Raw genomic sequence first — 7,132 nt, 5'->3', positions numbered from 1 at the left:
ATTATTTGATCGCAGAATTATTTCCGATTTAACCTGTTTGTATAAAATCATTAATTCAATGTTTGATACCCCTGATTTATTATATGTAATCTCTTTTCATACTCCAAGCAGGTCGGTTTCAAGACAGTACCTACCATATTATTGTAGCGATTCTATGTCAACGTCCCAATATCATACTCCTATGCGACGGATTCAACAGCTAGGAAACAAATACTCAGATGTTGTTGTTATATTTAGTACATCAATTTCAATATATAAGCACACCCTATTGAAGTTTTTTTTTTCATCGAGTAGTGGAATATTTTAATAAAGGTATTTAATTTGATTTGACTAACATATAATAATTTTGTCAACTGAAATAGAAAAAAATATTTTGGATTTTTTATATGTTGTGCCTGCATTCTGTGTAGATCAAGTTGAGTAATATTTTGACTTTATATTTATTTTTCTGCAATTGTTTTAATAGTCGTTTCCTGCACTTTTTTCATGTATAATTTCGTAAATATTTTTTATATATATGTATGTAAAAGCCTTAATAGGCGTGAAATAAATAAATAAATAAATAAAAATACCACGGCAGAAATCTATAAGCTACGTGCCACATACACCCAGCTCTTGAGAGGCAAACTCCCGGGTTGCCGGCACCGAAACTGAAACTTAACTCTGGCTTCGACAAAGACCCCATGCATGATGTATTGAGATTGTCATAATTTTCTGAAGAAGTGAGATGTTCGATGGAGATGTTTCTTGCTTTTCATTGCTAAATCAACGATTATTTGGAATTTTCTTTCCAGAGAGTAGTTTGCTGCAGGAATCTACCGGACTATTACAATAAAGAGATAGCTGATGCTTGCGACGTTCAACTTAAAACTGAAGGACCTCCAGATTTCACACCTTCAGTAAGTACGAAAATAGGCAGCACTATCCTCAGAATTCAGACTGCTTTTGAAAAATTGAAATATTATGTTTAAATACAAGTTCAAGTACAATTCACATGAATACATATATAACATAATATCTTCTTAATTCTTAATCAGCTTTTTACCAGTGGCGATCGTTTGTAAGACCTTAAATGAAGCATTACTGTAAAGTTCCACAAATTCGTGCATAATGTATGTGTGCACGAGAGGCGCTGAAGTCCTCGCTAGTGCCGCTGCCTGATCAGTACGTGTCTCCATATTGCGGATCCGATTACCGCTCAGTTTTAAGATGATTTTCGTCAAGCGAGATAAATTATACTAGCACTAAGACGGGCAAGCACTGGAGTAGATGGCTGGACAAATAATATAACATGACTTTGTATTACTATAGGTTCCTAATCATAAATTTATAATGGCTGACTAATGGATATTTATTTTTGCCTATTTCTCTGCGATAGAAATTTTAGATTTTGTATTATGAATATGTATTTCTTATTTTTGTACTGGTCACGGGAGATTATAATTGTTATTTCGAAAAAGACAATTAAAACGATTTTCTTTTAAAATATTATAGGTATTATAGGCAAGTATCTATATATCTTAGACCTGAGAAAAATCAAGATATATTATAATCAATTTTGAATAAGACAATTAAAATCATTTTCTGTTAAAATATTACATTTACATTATCATGCTATATTATCGTTTGTAATTCTCCAATGAAACACTTCAAATTTTGAACATTATGACACCTAAATTCAAAGCAAATCTCATTTCCATAGTTCATCGAACCGGAATTACAGTCACACAACCGAAATTAGTATTTTCAACTGTCAAATTTTTATTTTCAATTTTACCGATTTTTGATTTCTGAATTTAGAGATTTGATGTTTTTTTTAGTGTGAGCGAGTTACCTGTTTCATGAAGAAGAATAACCACATACTTTCCGACAATAAGATCGATAAAGCAGCTTTCATAAAATACGTGAAAATGAACTTAACAGAATGGCCTCCAACAACTATAGATACATCCGTGCAGAAATGCTACAAGGAAAGCGAAACGGCTAAGTGCGTTCCACAGACTTTCCTTTTCTGCGTTATGATTACGTTGATGAAGGTAATAAACTAAGTCATAAATTTTTTAAATATCCCGTTGGATGATGACCGGAACTCAGGGGAAGCAACAGAAAGGTCATAAAGACAATCCGATACCAAGTTGTCCATATTGCTGTAGGCATTGAGTTGTATAGGGTATTGTCTTGTGACAGTTGATACCCCAAACAGTTAATCTCTGATACTTGATCCCCACAAATTTTGATCATCTGACAGTAGGTCCCCCGGATAGTTAATCCCTGGCAGTTGGTCCCCCCAGATAGTTGATTCTCAGACATTTTGATCCCGGGACAGCTGATCCCCCAAACAACACCAAATATTATATTTACTAATTTTGGTTTTTCTTTTAAGGAATGCCCAACAGCCTCATGGCTGAAAACTGAAGAATGCACAATTCTAAAAAAGTACTTCGTTGGCTGCCCAAATGCTGACATATATAATATATAATATTATTAAGAAGTGAAACTGTAAGCCCAATTTGTCAAATAAAATTCTAAGAACGTTCAATAAAATGTATGCCGACCAGGAGTAGGACGCCACGCTGACCAGATGCCCCTAAATTATTATATATTTTTTTGATTTCCTCTATAATATATTTTTTAAATTCCACTAATAAGCTTGTGAAATACAATGTAGTAAGGATAAGCGTTCCTTTTACTTTTTCTTAATTAAAAAAAATACACCACAAAACTAAACACAGTTTTTATTCATTAACTTCACACAAGTCCCTGACGAAAATAATTATCATCAAATAGTCATCATTGAGGATACTAAGTAGAGGGTATTTTTAGGGAAGGAATGAGAGGAAGTTCTGGGGAAGGTAAAAAGGGACGAGGAGTTGGTAGAAATCTCGAGGTCCGTGTCTCCATGAACGACGGAAGTACCAATAAAACTATCCGTCCCACTACGCTGCAAGGCAATGGGTCCAGAGAGGTCAAAGGGTCTACCTCAACTGGCCTCTCCCGATCTCTCCGCCAAGAACTGGCACCGAGTCGCCAAATGTAGAGAACACCCATGACAGCTCCCTCTAAAAAATCTTTTGCTGAAGTCACCTCTCAACCCCAGTTATCTCAAAACATTATTCCTCCAAACTCGTCATACAGGAAGACTGTGATGAAAAAATCTGCTTCTCGTCCTGTTAAAATCCCCGGATATGATCACCTTGGCCATTCTTCAAACAACATCATTTCTTATGACAATTCTAATATCATTCAAACTCTCATCGTGTTACTTATCTCTATAATTAATAAAAAATATTCCCTGCGGTCCAACGCTGCCTCTTTACTCTCCTCCTTAAATTCTCTTGTTTCCAATGGCTGCCCTGACAGCAGGGATTCTTCAATGGAATTGTAGAAGCGCCTTATCCAATAAGGCTGACCTCATCCGCCTTCTACAATTACACACAATTTCTATTGCTGCCATCTCTGAGACTTGGTTTAAACCGTCTCAGCTCTTCAAGATGAGTGGCTACCAATGTCTGCGGGACGACCGCATTGATGGGAAGGGTGGTGCAGCCCTTCTAATCAAAAACTCTCTGTCCTTCACCCTTATTTCCATTAAACCCCCAGATTCATCCTTCCAATTACATTTGTATCCCTCTGCATTCCCCCTTCTAACCCATTTGATATTTCATTATGGATCCACATGTTTAGAAAAATATCTTCTTCCCTGGTCAATCTGGGTGACTTCAATGCCCACTCCCCTCTCTGGGGTTCTTCATAAACGGATCCCTCAGGAATCAAAATAATTGACCTTATGGACTCCTTGAACATGTGCCTTCTAAATGACGGATCCCCAACAAGGTTAAGTCTACCTGGGCAGAGCCCTAGTGCGGTGGATATAACTCTTTGTTCCCCAAGTATATATCCACTAATTTCCTGGAGAACTTCATCAGACCCCTGCGGCAGTGATCACTATCCAATTATTCTAAATCTGGCTCAAGGGTTAAATTTTAATAATTTATTTATTTATTCCTTTAGATTTACACACAGTACAATATGATACAAGATATAATTAAAATATTTTTAGTGATTATAGATTATTGTACCTTATCAGGTCGAAATGATTGGTTCCTAACTAGGCAAATTGCCCGTTCCAAGGAACCAAACATATGTGAAAGTAAGTGTGTGATTTGTCTATGTCTATAATATATCTCATTAATGTTTTAATTTGTGATGTTTAATCGTTACAATTTTATGATAGAGTCGAACTCGATCTGTTGTGTATGTTTCAATTGTGTATGAGCAATAATTAGAATAATGGAAGATAAATTTAGTGTGTGATTAAACTATGTCTATTTATTTATTTATTTATTGTAAGAAAACAGCAATTTTATACAGGATAAGTTATACAAGAGGTTAAATATGAGGCAAGCCAAAATAGTTTCTTATGCTAATGTTGGTTAATGTGATATAATACAAAATTGTAATTGGTTATAACCATTAACTGAAAATGAAATTAACAAAAAAATAAAAATAATATAAATATATTAGAAGGAAGAAGGAATAGGAAAGGGCAAGAGGCAGAGGGAGATGGGATGGGGACAGGAGACGCTCATGTTGTGCCTTTTCTATAACTGTGCATTAATTTAATTAACATTTCGTCGCTGCGCTTGCAAAATCCGCTATGTAAAAAAACGTTACTTTTAGGAGAAGGAAAAAACTGATTAATTCAACAATGGATCGCATTTTTTAACATCAAAATATACAGAAAATTAGATATTTACGCCGGATTTTGTATAAATGATAATTTACAATTAAATATTTAGTTCTTTGGCGGTTATATTTAATTTTGTGAATAAATGACACATAGCTGATTTTATATGGGTCTTTAAATCCGCTTTGTGTTAGAGGTAGCATATACGTACATTTCAGACATGACGGATTTTGCATTCAGTTAGAAATGATAGTGATTCTTAAATTGCGTATAATTTAAATGTATTAACGTATGCGCAAAGCATTTATAACAAACCAATAACCTATTTCTAACGAATCTTTATCTTTCCCAGCTGAAAGTTTACTTTTAAATAAGTAATTATCGAGTGAAGGTGAACTAAAAATATTTTGAGTAAGATAGAAAAACAAGTTTATTATACATTAAATTTTATTTATTGAAAGAAAAAAAACAAGTACCTAAGTTATCAACAAAATCAGTATTTGAGATTATTACATTTTATTTATCAAAAGAAGAAAAACAAGAAGATAATCATTAGTATTACACCTATTACAAACCAAACAATATTCAGCAATAATGCAATCATGATAAATACAACTTTCAACAAAACAAATAACTTCTCAGTTATGTAAATAAACAAACTGCTGGTCTAATAACTATTGAGATCTTTAAAATTTTATAAAAAAAACAGAAGGTACGTAAGTAATCTACCAAATCACTATTCGAGATTATTACATTTTATTTATTGAAAGAATAAAATCAAGTAGATTGTAGTAACTAGTATTATATCTATTACGTATTATTCAACATTAAAACAATCATAATAATTACAACATTTTAACAAAACAAATAACATATGAGTTATGTAAATAAACAATGATAACTCCTGCTGGTCTTATAACTATTGAGATCTTAAATTTTTTTATAAAAAATAGAAGGCACATAATGTAATCTACCAAACCACTATTCGAGATTATTACAATTTATTTATTAAAATAATAAAATCAAGTAGATAGTTATTATACCTATTACAAATCAAACATTATTGAATAATAATACAATCATAATAATTAAAACTTTTAAATAAAATAAATAACTTCTCAGTTATGTAAATAAACAATGAGAACGCCTGCTAGTAAACTAAACATTCATCTAATAACTATTGAGATCTTTAAAATGTTATAAAAATAGAAGGTACGATAGTAATCAACAAAATCAATATTTAAGATTATCATAAAATGAATGATAATCTCGATGCATATATAACTTTAAGGATTGTAATTGCTCAAACTTAGACTTATCAATTTTTTTTTTGTTCTGTGTACAATGGTTGTGGTGTTGTGTATAAATCTTGCCTTCTCCTTTGAGGCAGAAGTGTCCAGTTATCAATGTGTCGGAGTTTGTACATAACCTCACCGTGCTTGTAGATTAGCCCTCTGATCTGGGTAACTGTAGGATCTCCAACCTTTTTGGCTGGACGAATAGTGCAGTAATTACTGGAGAGTGTATCGTAAGCCTTAAAAAAATTGTAATCGAGATACTTAATAAAGTAAGGTTTGGATGGTCTAGCTTTCCTCATTCGGTCCACATAATCCATTGGGGAGTATAATGGAGGAGTACAAAGCTTTTCCAATGTTGAGTGGACGCTATCCACCTCCATCATTGTGTGTCCTTTTTCTAATATGAGTTGCTCTATTTCTATATTCATATGTTTCGATATATCTGCCAGAGCACTGCTGAGGAATTTATTTTTATTTTGGTGAGCACAGCCGTCCGATATCAAAGTAATTTTTTTGAATCCCTTTCTAATTTCTCCCTCTATAAAATCTATAATACAAGAAACAAACTCATTTGCTGAAACACCTCCATCGCCTTCATGCCAAACGTACAAAAAAACATCTTTCGTATTGTTTTTATAAATGGTAAAGTCGTGTAACTGAAGTTTTTGCTTATAATATTGAGAGGAAACTACAAGTTTCGGACAAAGCTGTGTGCTTTGAAGGTCCATTGTTACTACTAAATGTTGATCAGAGCAGGATGCAATAGCCCACTTCTTTGCATCTCTTGCTTCATTTTTCTTTTTAATGTGAATTTGATATTCTTCTTCATTTAGATTTCCTTGATTGTAGGATACGCATGTGTCGCATTGATCCTTGCGTGGTTTAAATATAGATATTTTATTACTTTCTAAAATTTCACAGAATTTCTTTCTTTGGACGCTAGTTATGCCGTTTTCTGAACACCACGACATGTAAATTTTATGCATTTCTGATTTGGATTTAAAACCATCCTCCACGTATGTTCTCGAACTAGTCGAGCGGCAATAATGACTCAAAACTTTAGGCAATAGGTCCAACCATTTTTTAACGGAATCTGACTTCAAAGACTGAGGAACTCTGGTCTTTCGTTTCGTAGTTGCTTGATTCT

This window comes from Hesperophylax consimilis, chromosome 11 (assembly GCF_061612785.1).
Source record: "Hesperophylax consimilis isolate HC1 chromosome 11, BYU_Hcon_1.0, whole genome shotgun sequence".
NCBI lineage: Eukaryota > Metazoa > Arthropoda > Insecta > Trichoptera > Limnephilidae > Hesperophylax > Hesperophylax consimilis.
This window is presented reverse-complemented; position numbering follows the sequence as displayed.